At 41.8% G+C, this 20,622-nt stretch overlaps 1 protein-coding gene across 3 annotated transcripts in view; it reads right to left on the bottom strand.

Annotated features, from left to right (window-relative positions):
- The window catches only part of PHF3 (PHD finger protein 3), a 2,404,159-nt gene that overhangs the window by 1,910,662 nt on the left and 472,875 nt on the right, over positions 1-20,622 (bottom strand). The gene's annotated exons all lie outside the window — the stretch shown is intronic.

Genomic DNA, 20,622 nt, shown 5'->3' with positions numbered 1-20,622 from the left:
ACTTAAGACACAGGCACACACACATAACAGAAAACAAATCATATTAATATTTTTCATATTCATGCATTAAACTTTACATATTTTTTTCTTTCTTTCAATATTCATTCCACCTTAGAAAATTGCTGTCTTCCCTTAAATCTCACTCCTTCTCCTGAACACTATTCTGCATGTATTGTTTTCACAAATTCCATTTATGAGTGTAATTAGGTCCTTCCCTTTTCTAAAAATCCCACTTCTAGTTCATGCATCTCCTTTATAATATTCAGTAATTCAATTAAAGTTGGTTTAGATTTTGATCTCCGTTTTCTAGTACTTGCTATTTGGCATCGCCTCACAGTAAGACGTTGTCCTGTTCGATTCTTGGCTAGAGCATCTTCTGTGTGGAGACATGCGTGAATGGGTGTACCTTCGTTGAAGGTTGTGCGTCAGGGCCAGCAACTCGGAAAGTAAAAATCTACTGCTAATCATTAGCGGACCGGAATTCCGCTGTGGCAACCCTAACCGGGAAAAGCCGAAAGACACAACAAGTGTCAAACATAGCACTGCTTTATTTTGTATAGACAATTTAGATCTTCCTCAAAAGTATTGTTTCCCAAGTTACAGTCATCTGCTCCCCCAACATTTCTGAGAGAGTTCTGAAGAAGTCTTATGGTATAAGACGAAACCTAGGTTAACAACTACTGCTTGGCTGTGTACTGGTTGTCGATTCTTAATAAAGTGGACTGCAACTTTCTGACGTGGAATTTTTCTCATTTCCTATTGTTGGTCCGAGTGTATGAGCTGCTGCAATCTTTGGAGTCCTTGGTTTCTGGTTTTGTGCTGGTTTGGAGTTATTTCTGAGAGAGTACTCTGTACAGATTTTTTCATTTTCTACCTCATTATACTCCGAAAAAACATGGTCACAGTTACCGCTCTCCTTTTCAACACACCTCAAGCATTTGCTATTTACCTGAGGAAATGAAGTACTTATGCAAACACTACGAAGCAAACTTCCTAAACCTTCAGGGCTATGTGGCATATTTGAGAGTCATACAGATGACCTCCCACTGTTCCTTTGCAAACTCCCTTTCCAGTCTCTCTTCTCAATCTTTAACATCCTCTGATTGATGCTGATACTCTACTAATTATTCCTTTTTAATAGCAACTTCTGTTTTAGACTCAACTAAAAGTACTACTAAAGCTGGTATTTTACTTAGCACTCCCCCATTACTTTCTTTTTGCCTATACTCTGATATCAATACTTGGTTGGGAAGGCAGTCTAAAACTTCTGCTTGGCCTCATCCAACTCTATAGGTTCATAGGTAGGTACTAGGCTATCGGCCCTAGGGCCCATACAAGCCTAGCCAAAAAATGTACCCTGGCTTTCGCCACCCAAGAAAATTATTTTCCTGTGCCCCTGTCAAGCAGAGCCACAAAAGTGATCCCCGGGGTGAATTTCCCATTTCCCATCCAATCATCAAGATTTTTCTTTAAGAGTGCTAATGAGGAGCTCTGTTTGACATAGACAGGTAGTCTGTTCCAGAGTATGGGAAGTCTCTGGGACAGGAATCTATCCCTCCAGCATGTTCTGTTTATTGTGGTGACAAGGTTTAGGTCCCTAGAGCATGTAGCTTGGAGGTATTGGGATTTCTTTGCCTTTCACAAATCCAAACTGGGTAGGGTCCAGAGTTTGGAGATTACCAATGTCTTTGTTTATTAGTTCCACGATGATACATTCCATCGCCTTGCAGACCAGGCTCGTCAGGCTAATGGGGCGGTAGTTCTCGGGGTCCGTTGTGGCTCCCCCTTTGTGGAGTGGGATAACCATCACGGTGCGCCATTCAGTGGGTACAAAGCCTGAGGTGAGGCTATGATTGAACATGGTACTTAGGTAGGGTGCCAGTTCATTCTGTAGTTCGTGTAGAATGCAGCCTGGGATATTGTCAGGTCCCATGGATGCTGTGTTCTTGGATTGGAGAGTGTGTTTTTTACCTGTGTAACCGTGATTATAGGAACTTTGCATTCTTCCGGTATAGAGATGGGCCCTCTAGGGGGTGAGAGGGGGGTAAAGTTAGCACTGACCCTATCTGCCAGGATGTTGGCAATATCAGTTGGTTCTGTATATTTAGTGCCATTGTGCTGTAACTCAGAGCAGATCTGAGTGTTCCCATTTAGATTCTTGACATAGCTATAGAATGCTTTGTGGTTGTCTTTAGAGTCAGTGGCAATTTTGTTTTCGTAACTAGCTTTGGAGGATTTTATGAGGGATCTCAGCTTCTTACTGAGGTTGACCAGGGAGTTCCTCTAGTCATGGGATTTTACTCTTTTTTGCAACAGTTTCTTTCTTCTGTTGTAGAGTTTGTTTATGGCAGAGGACCACCTGACTGGCTTCCTTTTTTTGGAGGATAACATCTTGGTTCTATTAGGGATAGCATGATCCATGCACTCGTGTAAGTGCTTATAAAGTGCATTTGTGTAGGATTCGGCAGTCATACCTCTACTGTCCGTCTGCATGGGTGTCGTGAAGTTTGCCACTTCTGTCTTAAGAAGTGTGAAGTTGGCTTTGGAGAAGTTTTTTACGATGGTTTCCCTAACTGGGGGTGGGGGTGGGATGTGGATGTCTAGGCTGATTAGCTTGTGGTCGGATCTGACCAATGAGGAATTGACCTCTGGTGTGTAACACCGGTTTCCCATGTTGGTAATGACCAGGTCTAGGATACTGCTGCCCCTGGTGGGGGTGTGAATAAGTTGATCCAAGGCGTTGGAATTTATGAATTCTAGAAAACGTTGAGCAAAAGAGTTGGTACATGAGTAGTTTTCCCAGTTAATGGCGGGGTAGTTGAAATCACCCATTATTAGGGTGTTGGGTTGTACCCTAATACTTTCCACTGTATCAAGAAATGAGGTGTGTGAATCCTGGGGCATGGTGGGGGGTCTGTAGCAAGCTACAATTTGGATTGCGGTCTTGCCCAGAGTTAGTTGCACTTGGATAATCTCAGATGCATTATGCTGTGCAACTAGCCTGGAGGTGTGGATATCCTTAATGAATATGGACATGCCTCCGCCTTTAGTGCTTCTTTTTGGGTTAGGTGGCCGAAAAGTGTGGTATGAATTGAAGCCTGGTAATGCAGGGGTGCTCTCTGGAGCTTTGAACCAGGTCTCTGTCACTGCACAGATGTCAATGTTCTCCATTTTAAGGAGTGCCTCGAGTGAGTGCATTTTGAGGTTTAGACTTCTAGCATTGAGTAGCATTACCCTCAGATTTTGCTTGCTTGTACCTGTTATGGTGGTGAATTTGTCATTTGAACCTTGCCTAAAAAAGGCACTATAGGGGTGGCAAGAGCCTTAGCCAGTATCTGGAATCCTAAGGACGACAGGTGCAGGCCATCTCTGGCAAAGCATCGTGGACTGGCGATCATGTCGCCCCCAGGCAGACAAATACTGGATCCCCTTAGAATGACACCAGAAGCTTAGCCAATTGTTGAAGTCAATCATTTTGTCCTTGTACTGTGGTATCATTCTGGGTGATGGCAGGATGCTACTCAGGGTTAGGGTCATACCTGCCTGGGATACAAGATCGGAGAGCTCCTCCATGTCTCTTTTCATGTAGTCCAGGGAGGTACGTCTCAGGTCATTCACACCAACATGGACAATGACAGTGTCATATTTGTACTTATTGTGGAGTGACCTGAGTGCATGCGTTATGTGACGGATCCTGGCACCTGACAGGCAGCTGACAGTAACTTTCTCTTTGTTTAGTCTAGTGAGTGGAACATCAGTGTGCCTGACTATAGAGTCACCTATGACTAGTGTTGGATACGTTGTTATGCCTTATGGGCTGTGGTTGAGTGGCACACTGAGTTTGTGGGCTATGTGTCATTTGGGTTGTGTTGGGGGGTGGAGTTTGCTTGCGTTTATGCTTTGGATGTCCCTGATGCTTGGGCAGGTTTTATTGAGAGCCTCCGTGAATGTAGGTGTGTGTTTTGTGTTTCTATGTGTGTGTTTTGGTGGTGTAGGTTTTGAGGGACTATGTGATGAGTGTGGTGTGGTGCAAGTGTTTACCTTCTCCTCTTGACTGTCTAGTCCAGTCTTGGGTGAAGACAGCTTTGCTTCCAGTTTGGCTATATAAGTTCATCTCTCACAGGCTGTAGTGTTGGGTGGTAGGAGGAGAGTGTTGTCTGTGTACATGAGGCAATTGCTGCATTGCCCCAAGATGCCCAGATTCATCAGGTAGACAGGAGAAATCACTGGGAGCTGATCCTTAGACATGCCTGGATAAGTGCTTATTTATTAAGTACTAAAAACTGCTTTCCACTAGACAAGTGAGGAAAGTTGAGTGCTGTAGTAATTTGCAGCTTATGTAGTGCTTACATTGAGTTCTGAACAAGTGCTGAGTTCAAAGAAACAGATTTGAGTGCTGAAACTAGAAAACTGGCTAGTTATAAGAAACAAAAGTAAGCTAGAAGGCTTCCCTCCAACACAGAAGGGCTTGGGGGCTAAGAAGCCTACAGTCTAGACCACTTTTTTTTGTTTGTTCTCTTTCCCAGATGCTCTCTTTGTACACAGTAGGAGTGCCTGATCTATTACATTTATCTCTCTAGCTACTTGCTCCCAATAAATTGTTTCCTTTGTAAATTTTCTGCAGTAACTTAACTTTTGCTCTCTTCTCCTCCCAAATAAATTTAACATCAACTTCTCCACTAGTTGATAAAAATATGCCTGACTTGTACATAAAACTAAAGGAAATAACATTTTCACTGCTTGTAACTTAATACCCATATCCACAATCAACAGCTCCCCATTTCTCAGATTTTGCATTATCTTTTGTTTTGTCTCATCCCACATATCCCTAGCTGTCATAACAGAATGCTTTTCTTCATCTTGTATATGAATATAGGTATTGATGAACCAATTAATGCATGGATATATATAGTTTACACAATAGCCTTTGTTTCATTTTCATTAACTAAGCATCCCCAAAAGACTTGAAAAAGTCTCAAAATATTCCAAAACACTGAAATGTTCTTTTCTGGATTTATCAAGTACAAAATAATACCATCTACAAATAAAGCTTACTTTTCTTGATTACCATACAACTTATATTCTAGAATTTGTGAACTACCTCTTTTCTTTACTAGACTCTAAACATAAAGTCAATAAAAGGGACAGAAGGCACTCTTGACAAGTTTCTCTGTTCAGACACAGCCTGTAGGAGAGGTACCCTCCCACCTTATTTTTTGCCTCCAACCTTTCATATATCCTCCTAATTCACCACATTATTCTAAAAGGGAATGCAAATGCTTCCACCTAACCTACTCAAAAAATCACAGCTAACTCTATTAAATGCTTTCTCTGAATTAAGACCCACCAATTATAGCAATATCTGCTGGCATTATGCTTCCCCTTGTATCACTGCTGTTTTATCAATGTTGCCATATGCTTGCCCCCCACCACAAAGGTATGCTGATCCATACCTGTCAATTTTGGCAGCATCTTTGCTATTCTCTAAGACAGTAAGGACATAAACTGTTATATTCGTCAGGCACCTTGTACAAACTATCAGGTTTCTAGGGTGCAGGGGACTGAGTGTCAGGGGCCAGAGACGCTGCTGAAAAAGTATACACGAGGACAGCCAGAACTGTGGCAACAGCTGACAGCTTAGGAGTCTCCATCTGGAGGAGGTCATAGTACCTTTTCTGAATGTCAGAGATTTGAGAACAGTCCCACTTAAACTCCATCGTATGGGCAACAGTATCACCAAAAGAGAGTTCCTCAAAACAAGAATCTGGACTCACAGAATCCTCTTCATCCTAACCATAATCTAAGGGGGAAGGAATTTGGGAAGAGTAAGGTAAAGACTCTTCCCCAGAATCCAGATCCTTGTCTGAGGAATTTAGCTCCCCCTGGGTCCTTTAAGAGAAGTGAAAGACCAGGGAGGGGTGGGCATAGACACCATTTGGGAAGGCTTTAAAGACATTAAAGCATTAAATAAACCCTGAGTGAAATGCTGCGGATCCTTAACTACAGAGGAAATATGTTTGGTTTTCGGTTTCTTTTTTTTTTTTGTGGAACATCCGCATGAAACACCCTCAGAGATTCAGACTCCTGACAAAATTCAATAAACATAGTAGGGATCTCCTCCCTAACTAAGATCTGTGGAATTCCCAATCCCCTCTGTTCCTTTGATATAATCAGCTAAAGTTCCACCTCAAGGTCAGGAACAGACTCTGTAAAGCCTCCAAGGACATGAGAAAAATCAGATCCATGTCAGCCTCTGACGGTTTTGCGGCAGAGGAATCTGAGGCAACCACCAGACGATCTTCTTTGCTTTCGCTAGCCTTGAGAGAGATGTACAGGACAGGCTGGACAGCAGCAGTATCAAGCCTAAGTTATTTAGCCTTTTCCTTGGCAGACAACTGACCTTCAGGATAGGAAGACGCTGCCATAGCACCTTCAGCCAACAACTTATGACGTTGGGTTTTTCTAGCTATAAAGAGTAAAAATGTCTATGTACAGTCTTGGAACGAAGGCCTGTTAGAGAGAACACTACATATGGTTGTGGGAAGCACCGAAACAGAAAAGACACTGGTCGTGACAGTCCTTATGGGGAATCTGCCTCCAACATTGACACTTTCCCTTTCTGGATGACATGAAACCAACAGCATTACAATAAAAAAGGAAAGATAAGAAGAAACCCAATTGGGTAACTTATCTGAAACAGAGCTTGGTAACCAGCACAGCAGAAGGGTGTTCAGACCAACACTGAACGATGTAAAAGAAGTTCTGAGTGTATGCGTCCATGCGTGATCGATATGCCCTACATCTTGCATGAGGAGTGTATGTGTGACATATAGCGCCTGTAAGTACTAAAGGCTTTAGTTTCATGGCTGGACATTGGGCTATCCTTGTCAGGAGATCCCTTAGTTATGAATATTGCAACAGTGATATGGAAGGACATCTATACAATCTCTCCTCAAAAGACTGGAGGACTGCTTTGCAAATGGACGATGACATCAACAGTTCTCCTGACAAGAGTATCTAAGAAAGAGACAAACTGAAGGTCTGTTGACTCGTGATAGTTTCTAGTTAAGAAAATACTTTATAAAATATTCTACAGGGCACAGAGGTGGAATTTCCAAACATTTTTTTTACTGTAGCCAGCTATATGGATCAATGTAGCCAAGATTTGGGTCTTGGGTCACCACTAAGGTTGACAAGAAGACACATTTGGAATGAGTACATCTAATACCATTAAAAATGCTTAACAGAAGGCTGGTGGGGAAAACAAGTGTTATGGAACAAGGTGAAAATGATGACTGGGTCAAGAAAATGATTGCGCAACCAGAAACAATGGATAGCACGTAACAGAGAAATACAGGCAGAAAAGTAAGTAACCAGTGAAGTGTCACAGAAACACTGCTCGGACTAGTTTTGTTTAGTGTTTACATTAGGCAGCATACTCATGTTGGAGAGTAAGATAAACATATTCTCTGAGAGCAGCAACACTTTTGCTGCTGTCATACACGAGAAAAGCAGAAAGAATCTTATGGGTCCTAACCACCCTAAAAATTAATCATGCAATGAAATATACAAAAATAATGGCAAAGACCAAAAGAATGTTGGGGTACCTAAAGAGGAAGGGGATTCAACAGATGCTGAAGCTGTGCTACACTTGCAGATGAAGTGCTAGAGCTACAGCTGGGTACTCTGCCCACTTCTGGTAGACAGACAGAAAGGATGATTATACTGGCAGAATACATGAAATGGAGAACTACCAAAATGGTGGGGGGTATGAGGACATACAGACAGCAGATCATGTACAAACTTAAGACTCGGCCTGTAAGACGTACAAATGCATATGTGAAATTACCTCATTGGATAATTAACTGAGAAGCCAGATAAAGTGCCAAAAGCAAATCAGACCGGCAAAATAAGCTTCAACATCAATCTTCAAAGGAAAAACTAGGCTAAATCAGAAAATGAGATAAATCAAATGCTTTTTTGTCCAACAAAATGCTTTCAAAGATTAACATACTAAGGAAAACCAAATGAACCAACCAAAACCCTGAGAAACAGTGGGCGCTTTGGCAAACCACTTATTCCCAGTGTAAAACAAATAACACCATACTATTCATGAACTATGAGGAAACTACACTCCAAGTTAAAAAACCAAGAATTGCCATCAGCGGAAATTCTTACCTGGTCTATTTCAAAAAGCTATATCTATTGTTAACACACTAACATTACTAATTAGAAAACGCCATAAAGTTAAAATCTGACCATCCATACGGAATCAAACACAAATCATTCCCCTATTCCAAACAGGTGGACATTCAAAAAAATGGAAATTTACAGGCCAAGGAGGGGCAGACCCAAGATGGCCAAGGGAAATCAACTTTTTAGAGCTCTGCAGTGAAATCAAAAGAAACAGAAAAATATTTATGTCTAAAGGAACTTATTTCCAGCACTACTGTATAATAGTGTAAGCCTACTTTCCTCTGAATTATGTGAAGTTTCATCAACTTTTTCCTGTCAGAATCTTTTGCAGACTTACTGGCTGGAAGAAAAGAAAGCAACTCTAAACATTCCCACTTTAACCCTTCTCTGAAGAATGACATGCAGCTGGTGAGTCACCTCTGAAAATACATGGTTTTCAGAACTTAGAAAATTGAAAACAGAACTGCTTAAAACAAACTGACATTTTTAAAGTAATGTTCCAACAGCACCAAACTAAAATATCTGGCAATGAAAATGTTCTAAATAACATGGAAGAAGAATAAAGGAGGAAGAAATTCAAACTGAATATTTATTGAAACAAAACACCTGGTTATTAAACTAGACAACCTCCAAAACAGAGAAAGGAGCTGCAACTCAAGAATATTCAGATTACCAGAAGAAAAAAAAAAAAAAACACAAGGAGATGACCTACTTACTTTTTTATCTTCTTGGATTTCAAAATTATTAAACCTGCAGGAGGGACTTTTCTATGGCACTGAAAGAGGACACAGAGCTATAGGTAAACCCATGCCTTCTACTTCAACTCCTTCTTTAAATGTAATACATGCAAATAATCATTTCATGTCATCCCCTGTTTAAAGTATTTAACCATAGTATATATATATATATATATATATATATATATATATATATATATATATATATATATATATACACACACACACACACACATATATATATATATATATATATATACCTAAGTGTACAACTTTCTGATAATAGACCTTTTAGTTGTTTTGGAAGGGGAAATGGGCTTGGAGGTTGATTTGAGTTGTTGGCTGTTGATGCAATTAGTGAAGCTTTGAGGTCAGTGAAATAGGTTCATAGGAGGTTACTAGGCTAATGGCCCTAGGGCCTTTACAAGCCTAACTGTGTAAAAAAAAATGTGCATGGTAACAGACCATAGATGGTCACTGTTAGCAGAACGATTCTATGATCAGCACCGACTACCCCTGTCCATGAGGGACATAGTTGGCACCCCGGGTGAATTTACTGTAACTCATCCAACTGTCAAATATATACTTAAATAGAGTCACTGAGGAGCTCTGCTTCACGTGAAGTAGGAGATTATTCCACATGCGTAGCAATCTATGGGAGAGACATCTGTCTCTTTAACATGTTTTGTTAATATCACAGGATAGGTTGGCATCTCTGGAGCAAGTGACTCTTGTCCCACTTGATTTATGGATGTGCAGCATTTCCATTAGGGCAGAGTCAGAGACTACTCCAGAGCAAGCACATGGTCACCTCTCAACAGCATGTATGCCACAGAGTACAGATACACGGCTTTCAGTGTTTTCATGTACATCACATTTTAGAGGTCCTGGATTCTCTTGGTTAGAAACCTGGGTACTTAAGTATTATCGCAACCACATTCTAAACAACTCTGTGACTTCACGTTTGGCTCATTTTCTTAACAAAAAAGAAATCCTGCATCTGCAAACAAGTCGAGGTAGCCATAAAATACAACTTCCTCAGACAACAGTGACACTCACAGCAAATAAAAAAAAATAGTAATTTGTGCAATTTATCTCTGTGTCGCTTTTCCCCATGGCTCTTTGCTGACAAAGGGTTACTAGCTAGTTGGACATTCTTGGTAAAGAAATGTCGGTACTTACGTCGTAAGTACATATAAATGTATAATGAACTTTTAGCAAACTAGTCATGACATTTCTTGTGAGCGTTAGCATCTTATATTTTAGGAGAGGCTATATAATTTCATAATGCATGCATTTTCAAGATAGCCAGCTAGTCTTGCTCCTATATTCTAAGCCAGGATGAAAGTTATCAGTTTTACAAAGTCACACTTAACACACCTTTATAAGTTTAGCACCACTTTAACAACAGTTGTCTGTGCCAGAAATGATAAATAAGGTGGAATATAAGACAGAACTCCTTCTAATGAAAGCTAACAAGGAAAAGGATTGTTAATGAGCTCTACAGATTACAGTGAGAATTAAAAGACCCAGTAAACGATTTTTTTCTTGTTTTTTTTTTTTTTTACTGTCAAACTTGTAGTGTTGTCCAGCGAGGTTTTACTTCATGCCTGGCTGCCGTTGATCATAGAAGCGGGATTGCTTTTCGGTTTACAGAATGAGCTACCTTGACTGCCGTCTTATGTGGTTGCGATAACACGTAGGTCATTTTTTACATATTATCACATGAAGTAAAACTGGTTGGATAACACTAAAAGTTTGACAGGAAAACAACAAGAAAGGAATCTTTCACTGGATCTTCGTTTCAGAGGGCTGCTACACACCATTCAAGTATCGGAGTACCTGATGTCAGTCTCTACCATCCTAACATCAAGTCACACAATGCTTTAGAATGTGTTTGCGATAATATGTAAGTACCAAACCTTGTGTGGTCTCTCCAGTTGCTGCAGGTGTCTGGTGAGATACACACAGAAAGGAGCATTGTACTCAATTAGTGGTCTGATAAGGGAAGAGTACAGCAGAGTTATAACCTCCTTACTCCAGGATGTGATGCCCTTACTTCTGAAATGCGTAATGTAGTAGGCTTTCCTTACCACTATGGACACATGATGATCAAAGTTTAGATTGCTACCAACCTGTGTTCCCAAGTCTCACACCACTGGGCATGTGCTTAGAGGGGTGCTATCTATATCAAAATTAGCAGGGGCTACTACTTTGCAAATGGGCTAATGAGGCATTTTTTTACATTTAGTTTTGGTCCGTGACATTGGCACCAATCATTTGGCTGTGTCAGCCCCTTCTGTAATATGTTTACATCACTGGGGGACTCAATGACTACGCCCAGTTTGCAGTCATCTGCAAACCTGGAAAGCCACAGGCCATCTACTTTCTCCTGGACCTCAGAGAAATAGATTCCAAAAAGCAGAGGGTCCAACACAGATCCTTATGGTACCCCACTGGTAACTGGTCTACTGGTGGAAGTGGAGTCCCCAACTCTGACAGCCCACATTCTGTCAGTGAGCCAGCTGGCTACCCATTTAGTGGCGTATGGGTTAATTCTCAGCTGGGAGAGTTTCTCAATGATCCCTGAGTGGGGAATTGTGTCAAAAGTCTTGGCTAAATCCAGACAGGCAGTATGTACTGCTTTGCCCTCATCCAGGGCTTTGATGACATTCTCAAAGAAGTCCACCTGGTTTAATAAAAAAGATCTACTAGTGATAAAAACAAAGTGGGTCGGGTCAACAGTTTGAAAACTGCCTGCATCCTTGTTGACAAGGTCCAAGATGATTCTTTCCATGGCCTTGCAGGTAAGGCTGGCTAGTCTTATGGGTCAATAGTTTCCTGGGTCGGATGATGGACCCTTTGTGCAAGGGGATTACTGCTACTGTTCTCCACCAGAAAAAAGCCAGACTATGGTTAAAGAGAGAGTGCCAAGTGGTTCCAATAGGTCTGGTTTTAGATTGTTTAGTAAGCAACCTGGGATGTTATCTAGTCCCACAAAGGCTGTGTATTTGGCCTTGGAGAGCACTTGTATGACCTGTTCTTTGGAGATACTTGGTAAAGGACTGGTGTCAGGAATGCTTTGAGATATGGTTAGTGGGGAGGGGGGTGGAGTTACTGCCAAATCTGTCAGAAAGTTGGCAACTTCCTCAAGTTCAGTGTGAGTGCTGCCATGTACTACATGTACTATAAGTTCAGCACACCGCTGGGAATTCCCTTTTAGGTTTTGGACGTAGATGAAGAATACCTTATGGTTGTCTTTAGAAAGGGGTGCTATTCGTGGCTTTTAACTAGCCTTAGAAGACTTTACAAGATATCTGATTTGTTTGTTCAAGCTATGGAAGGTGTTGTTCCTCCGTTGACTAAGTTCCCTCTTGTTCTTAGATATCAGTTTCTTTCTTTTGTTATATAACTTATTTATACTTACAGTCCACCAGGGTGGCTTGTTTTTTTCAGGAGGACCTGGTTTTAGTCCTGTCAGGAGGACCTGGTTTTAGTCTTGCCAGGTAGAGCTAAGTCAATGCATTTGTTTAAGTGGCTGTACAGGGCATTTGTGTACTCTTCTGCAGTTATTACTGGCTATGTTAGCAGTGGCTTTGAAACTTTTTATACCATCACTTAGTAGCCTGTAGTTTGCTTTAGAGAAATTTTTCAGTTGGGGTGGTAGGTGTCAGTTGGGGTGTCAGGTCTGATCTTTACTTCAAACAAGACTGATTTATGGTCTGACCCTACCAGGAAAGAGCAACACACAGGGGGTACTGCAGTGACCCCCCCCCATGTTGGTGAGCACTAGGTCTAGGACTTTTGGACCACTTGTGAGGATGCAGACCAACTGTTCCCAGGCATCTGAATTAACAAAATCCAGGAACCTCAGAGCAATCATGTTTGTGCTCATGTAAGTCGCCCAATCAATGGAAGGACAGTTGAAATCTCCCATGACAAACGTATTTGGATGTATACTGAGGGACTCAAACAACTCCAGGTAGGCAGTGTGCTTCCCCTGGTTCATGGTGGGGGATCTGTAGCTAGTGATGATATTCTGCCTATAGCTATTCGGACCTGGAGCAGCTCAAGAGAGTTGTACTGTTTTACCAGTCTCGAGGTTTATCTGGATTTAATGAAGATGGATACACCTCCACTTTTGGTGCTTTCATGCTCATTTTAAGGTCTGTACATGTGAAATGCATTGTAGCCCTGCATAGTCAGGGTGCTCTCTGTGGCCTTGAACCAAGCCTCAGCAACTATACAGACATCAGCATCTTCCACAGAGAGGAGTGCTTCCAGGGAGGGTGGTTCACTGTTTAGGCTCCTAGCATTAAGCAGCATGACCCTGAGTTTGTCTCTAGTGCATTTTTTTACGTCAGAAGTTTTGTTGTTTTGACATTGCCTAAAAAAAAGGCACTATGGTGGAGGCAAGCATCTTTGCCAGTATCTGAAAGCTTTGAGGAGACAGGTGACAGCCATCTCTGGCAAAGCAGCATAGTTCCCAGGCTGTTAGATACTGGCTCCCTCTGGAGTGACACCACAATTTTCATGGTATGGTTACACTTCTCACATACAGTATTTGTTTGCTTTAGGAGCAAGCGGTTGTCAGTGTACATGACGTAATTGCTACAGTGCCTCAGGATGTCCATGTCAATCAGGCTGGCTGGAGAAATGATAGAAAAATGACTGTCCACAGTAGCAGGTAATTCTTAAGTACTAATTTGTGAGAAGGCAAATTAGATCAGCTATTGCTCAGGGATGAAAAATGGAGCGACACTACTCAGTGCCCAGCTGAGTTCCCTGCAGAGCAGAAGTGTGCAGCTGTGTTACCCACAGGGGAGTAGGGAACCTGGGTGGGTTTCACTGACTGGTGTCTATGGAAAAAAACAGTTTCTAAGCATTTGTGTCGATATAAGGCACAGCTAACTCCCGTTGCATGGTGTGCAGCTATGCGCAAATATGAGGCTTGTATACAGGTAAAATTTAACAGTTTTAAACTAGTCTTCCAATAGGAAATCACACAATGATCCTTCCTCCAGCAATCCCCAGCTCAGACAAGGCTATAGCCACAGTCTTCTGACACAAGGGTGCAGGGGAGCCTTTCTTAATGCAAGATGTCTGGATTTGAGTTTAAGTGCATGAAAAACAGGCTAGATTCAACAAGTCTGGATCTCGTCAACGTTAATATTTCAGTGCAAACAAGTGTAAATAATAAGCAGGCACAAATTAATAGAGTAAAACAGTAAAATATAGATGAAAACATGCGGATCAAACTCAAAATAAGCTTAATTTTTTGTTTGTAGCTTTGGGTGGCTCAGACTAGGTATTTTCCCCTATGCATTCACCCTTTGTGTTTAGCACTTTTGGCGTGAGCTGATCTAATTAGTACTCTAGTATTTGTACACTTACCCAGTTCAGTCTCATCTGATAGCAAGAGTGACTCAGTTTTATTTACCTCATCACTTCCTGTACCTGTTTGCAAAAGTTGGTACCATCTTTCTTTCCCACTCAGGTATCAGTCACATAGCAGAGTATTTCCAAAATTAATATGGGCATTTTCTGTCTTAAACTGACAGTTGTTAATAGCTCCATAGGCTCTGTTGTGCGGCTTGTTTTATCATGTACGGTAGCACTTGGCGAAGTGTGTAGCACTTGTAAAATTAGCTTACTGGCATTCACTTTTTGCTCTGGCTGGCATTACATGGGTCATTCTCACTTTTGTGTGGTGATCTTCACTGCAGATTTGATAAACCAAAGGTGAAATGTTAAATCATTCTGGAAAGTGCTAAACATGCCTCTAGAGGGTTTTTTTTTTTTTGGCATAAAGATGATTGCCTGTTTACTTGGACAGATTATACATACCCATATCTATATAAAATTAAAAGTGAATGGCACTTCTTCATTCATTTGGACTTCAAGATTTAATATAAGGGAACAAGCATTTATCATCTCACTTCTCCTTCTCTTACCCGAGTGATGAAGTTGTCTCATCCACTACACCTCTCCCCACCTTCTCAGTGGAAAAAAAGAATCCTTATACTTCATATATCTCCATATTACTAGACTTTTGCTGCAGAGTTCTATTATTCCTGTTAATTCTGTACTCTCTGATAAGCTGTAGACTAGTTAGATAGTGAAGGATAGTCTAGCAGATGTTAATATTTACTAGGCTAGGGATTTTTTGGATTCCATGTATTTTAACAGATTATTCTCTTTGGTTTACTCCTATTTTATCTTTTTACTTTTTATCATGCTTAAAATATTGGTTTTAACTTAGCAAGAAATTATAGCAGCTGTGACTTCTACTGACAATTATACTGTTGTATTAACATACTTTATAGATGGACTTCTCTGTTATCTTTGAGTGTCAATTGTTTAAATAATCCAAGGAAAAGATCTAACCTGCTTCATTATTTAAAAGCAAACAAAGCTCATGTTATATTCCTTCAAGAAACGCACTTTAAATATGCAGCTAATAATGTGTGGAACCCCACTAATTATACAGTTTTGTCAAAGTCCTCATTTAAAAGCAAGAGAAGAGGAGTGATGATTTTATGGAAAAAAATGCTAGCCCACCACAGATCATTCATAAATATGAGGACCAAGATGATCTCTTAACTCTCATTTCTATAAAACCTAATAACAGATTACTGACACTAGTAAATGTGTATCGGGTTCCTGGGATGGGACAAAATTTAGATGAAAAGCACAAAGACATTATTTTTAATGAATATAAAGGCACTTTAGTAATTGGAGGTGACTTCAACTGTTTATTAAATGATTCAGATTCTAGTAATGAAAGAAAACTACAAATGACTTCAACTGCAAAAGTGCTTAAAAACAGATTGAAAGTCTTAATTTAAAAGATACATTAACTCTGAGAGACTTCAAATCATTACTCTTTCCTCATTATTCTTATAAATATGGTACACAAACAAGAAAGTACAGTTTTGTACCTACCATAAATGTAGATGTTCAAGTGTACACCCTGCTGCAGTCATCACACTTGGGTTATCCTGTCGTCAGGCGGTCCCGCAGTCGGCCGGAATTCCAAAGTCTTGGTCCGGCATCGGTTGCTGTCGCTTCTTCCCTGACGTCAGTGCGCCAGGGGTATATATAATGCAACCGACGCCATTTTCTTCAGTTTTTCTTGCCCAGATGTCAGGTGCCCCCAAAAAGGTGGTCAGCAATTAGTACCAAATTAAGTAATTTTTTGCACAAACACAAAATCCCTCCAGCTATAAGCAAATACATCAGGAAGGTATTGTAGAGATTTAGCCAGTCAGATCAGAGGGGATGGAGGGAGGGTAACCTGGACTGCAGCAGGGTGTACACTCGAACATCTACATTTATGGTTGGTACAAAACTGTACTATGTTCATCATGTTACCCTGCTGCAGTCATCACACTTTCGTAGAATCCCAAAGCTAAGGATGTGTGGAGGAGTTATAGAGGGTTAGAGGAGGCTAAAAGGCCCTGCAGGACTGCAGTGGCGAAGCCAGCCCTAGTCTTAGAGTAAAATGGTAAGTGATAGTGTTTGGAAAAGGTGTGTACAGAACTCCAAGTTGCAGCTTCCAAAATCTCCTTGGTTGGAACCCCCCTGAGGAAGGCTGTAGATGTAGCTGTTGCCCTGGTAGAGTGGGGCCTAATGGTAGCAGGAACTGGTTTTCCATGATGGGTATAGCAAAAACGAATGCAATGTCCTATCCATTTGGAAATGGTTTGTTTTGATACAGCCTTCCCTTGTGAAGCTGTAGCATAGAATACAAAGAGCTGGTCAGATTTTCTGAAAGTCTTCGTTTTATCCAAGTAGTAACGAAGTTGCCTGTGAATGTCCAAGGAATGCAGGAGTCCTTCTCCTTTGTTCTGTGGATTTGGGAAGAAGGTGGGTAAGTGAATGGTTTGATTTAAAGCCACACTGGAAACCACCTTAGGCATGAAGGAAGGATTAGTTCGTAGAGAAACTCTGTCTTGATGGAAAATGAGGAAAGGTTCCACTGCCATTAGTGCCTGCAGCTCTGAGACTCTTCTAGCTGAAGTTATTGCTAGCAGCAGGGCAGTCTTCCATGATAGGAACTGTAGATCTGCAGAGAAAGTTGGTTCAAAGGGAGGTAGCATAAGTTTTTCCAGGACAAAATTGAGGTCCCATGTTGGTGTAGGTGCTCTCCTGGGGGGGCCTAATGTTTTTTACCCCTCTGAGGAACTGCCTTAGAAGTGGATGCGAAAATAAGGGTGGTTCCGTGTTGTAGTGGGCTGAAATAGCTGATGCATGGATTTTAATGGAATAAAAAGAAAGTCCTTTGTACAACATCTCAGTTAAATACTGTAGAATCTGAGGCATGTGAGGCTGAAGTGTGTTTTGGCCTTTAGCTTGGTTCCAGGCACAAAACCTTTTCCATTTGTCCGAATAGGCCTTCCTGGTGCTGGGCCTCCTAGCTTCCAGAATAACATCCATAACTGCTTGGGAAAGAGGAGCTGGCTGGATGCTTAGTTGATGTGCCATGCAGCCAGATTTAAGGTTTTGAGCTGGCTGTGAAGAATCTGATTGTTTTGCTGTGTGAGCAAATGGGCAATTTGTGGTAAAATCCAAGGTGGGCCCTGGGCCATATTCCTCAATAGTGGGTACCAGTGCTGGCATGGCCAGTCTGGGGCTATGAGTATCAGTCATGGTCTCTCCTTTCCGACTTTCAGAAGCACCTTTGTGAGGAGAGGCAATGGAGGGAAGGCATATACTGTCAGGTTTTTCCAACTGAATGAGAGTGCATCCACTTTCCAAGCTTGATGGTGAAGTGTCCTTGTACAAAATTTTGTCAGTTGACAGTTTTGAGGACTGGCAAACAGGTCCATGTCTGGAAGGCCCCATTTTTGAGTTATCATTGCAAATACTTGTGGATCCAGTTTCCACTCGTGGGGATCCATGATGTTTCTGCTGAGGTCGTCTGCCAATGTGTTCCTTTTTCCTGGCAGGAATTGATCTTGTAACTGAACTTGGTAAGCCAGAGCTGTGTTCCACAAGGTCATTGCTTGCCTGCATAGAGGGTAGGAGTGTGTACCCCCTTGTTTGTTTATGTACCACATTACTGTGGTGTTGTCCGTTCTTATTGCAAGTTGTCCTGGATGTAATAGATTCTTGAAGGCTGTCAGAGCATTCTGTACAGCTAGCATCTCTTTTTGATTGATGTGCAGATTCCTTTGTTCTGTAGTCCATACGCCTTGAACGTACTGTCCTGCCATGTGTGCCACCCAGGCGTAGTCCGATGCATCTGTTGTCATAGTTTGCCTGACTGGGAGCAAGGTGAAAGGCTGACCCTTGTTGAGGTGACATGCCTGTGACCGCCATAGAAACTCCTGTTGTAGGCAGGGAATGAGACATATCATTGTGTCCAAGCTGTGGCTGTGTTGAGACCATACGCATTTTAGGTACCACTGTAATTTCCTCATATGCAGCTTTGCAAATGGTATTAGTAGTATGCAAGATGCCATAAAGCCCAAGGCCTGCAGAATTTTTCTTGCAGGTAGTTGTGTCTTTATTGAACTCTGTTAAAGGCTGTTGGCCGAGGCGCTAGAGTTTTATTTCATCACTGTTTTTCCAATAAATTCCTTCTGAGGAGTTGCTGGCTTGCTGTTTGTGGTTTTTCAATTTACTTTGCTTGCGGTGGTTTTTTATTATAGTTGTGTCTTTATTGCCATTGTTTTGAAATATTGAGTCAGTTGTAGTTGTTTGTCTGGCGTCAGATAAGCCTTCTGGGCTGTTGTATTCAAGCTGGCACCCAGGAATGTCATATTTTGTGAGGGTACTAGTTTTGATTTCTTTTCATTTACTGTGTACCCCAGGCAACTTAGAAGATGTTTTACAAATGCCAGATGTTGTAAGAGGATGTCCTTGCTTTCTGCTTGGATGAGGCAGTCATCCAGGTATGGGTATATTTGAATTCCTCTTTGTCTGCAGTATGCAATTACTGGTGTCAGGCATTTTGTGAAGACCCTGGGCGCAGTAGATAAGCCAAAGGGCAGTGCAGAGAATTGGTAATGGGTTGAACCTGCAATGAATCGGAAGTATCTTCTGCAACTTTGTCTGATAAGGACATGCAGGTATGCCTCCTTGAGGTCCAACGTTACTAGCCATGCTTTCTTGCCCAACATGGGAAGAAGCTGCTGTATTGCTAGCATCTTGAATTTGGGTACTTGTAAGAAGGTATTTAGAGTTGAAAGGTCCAGAATTGGTCTCCAGGCATTGTCCTTTCTGGCAACTAGAAGGAGTCTCGAGTAAAATCCTTGGCCTTGCTCTCGAGTAGGTACCAGTTGAATGGCTCTCATGCCCATGAGAGCTGTAATTTGTTTTTGTGCCTCTGCCCATTGATTTTGTGGCAGGTTTGGCATTCCTCTTTTCATTGGCAAGGTGTGAAAATGGAATCTGTATCCTCGTGAAATTATGTCTAGGACCCATTTGTCCTTTGTGACAATGTGCCAGTTGTCTGAAAAAAGTGCGAGTTTTCCTCCCAAGAGGGCTGCCAAGAGAATGTTGCTTGGCCAGATGAGGTGCAAGTCACTGAGTTTGCCTTCTGGTAGTTTGGGACCTGTCATCTCCTCCCTTCTGTGTTGCAGTGCCCCACTGTCGAGGTTTGTACTGGGCTTGTGGTTGCCCTCTGCCTCTTGGACGTCTGTATTTACCCCTCTGTGGTCTGTCAGTAGCTGGAAAGGACCAATTTTTTGTTGGCCAATTTCTGCTGAAGCGAGGGGGCTGTACCTGTAGGAAATCTTTGACTGTCTGCATAGATTTTGCCTTATCCTCCATTTTCTTTAAGACTTCTTCTGCTTTAACTCCAAAACGAACATCCTGTTGTAAGGGAGCATCTAGAAGCTTTGCTTTAACATGATCAGGCAGAGTTTGTTCCTTTAACCAAGCATGCCTACGTATAACAGACCCAGTGACAGCAGCTCTGCAGGAAGCCTCCAAAGAATCAAATCCACATTGTAAAGTATGTTTGCCCACCTGTTCAGTTGCATGCAACAGATCCTGCATTTCTGACATCGGTCTGAGGCAAGAAAAGTTTCCCCAACGGGGAACTTAGCTTTATAGAAGACTTCGGATCTGAAATTCGACTTCGAAAATCTCAGGAGTCGGCCGACCGGCACTTGCGAACTGCTTCTGCTTCGGGCACCTCGTGGCAAGAAAGACTGAAGAAAATGGCATCGGTTGCATTATACCCCTGGTGCACTGACGTCAGGGAAGAAGCGACAGTAACCAACGCCGGACCAAGACTTTGGAATTCCAGCCGACTGCGGGACCGCCTGACGACAGGATAACCCAAGTGTGATGACTGCAGCAGGGTAACACGATGAACATCTGATAGAATACTAGTATCACAGGACGTACGAGAGACATGATGAAGCTCTGTGAATGTGTGTTCCAAGCGGGAATGATTAGCCTTCAGTAGCATCCTTCCTTCACCAATGATGCTGCCACAGTGCCAGCAAAAAGTGACTTCAACAATTGGCTTAGTTTCTGGTGTTACAACAAGGGAATACAATATCAATCAGCCTGAGGAGACATGATTGACAAGCCACTAAGTTTTGCCACAGATGGTTTGTACTCGTCATTACTTCCAGATACTCGCAAAAACGTTATCTATCCCCATAGTGCCTTTTTTACGCTGTGCCAAGTTATTAAACCCTCCAACATAACTCATGACTATCTAAAGGTA

The sequence above is a fragment of the Protopterus annectens genome, chromosome 2.part2 (assembly GCF_019279795.1).
Source record: "Protopterus annectens isolate FY-2018-M chromosome 2.part2, PAN1.0, whole genome shotgun sequence".
Lineage (NCBI taxonomy): Eukaryota > Metazoa > Chordata > Ceratodontiformes > Protopteridae > Protopterus > Protopterus annectens.
Note: the sequence above shows the minus strand (reverse complement) of the source record. Positions and strands in the feature narration are given on the sequence as shown.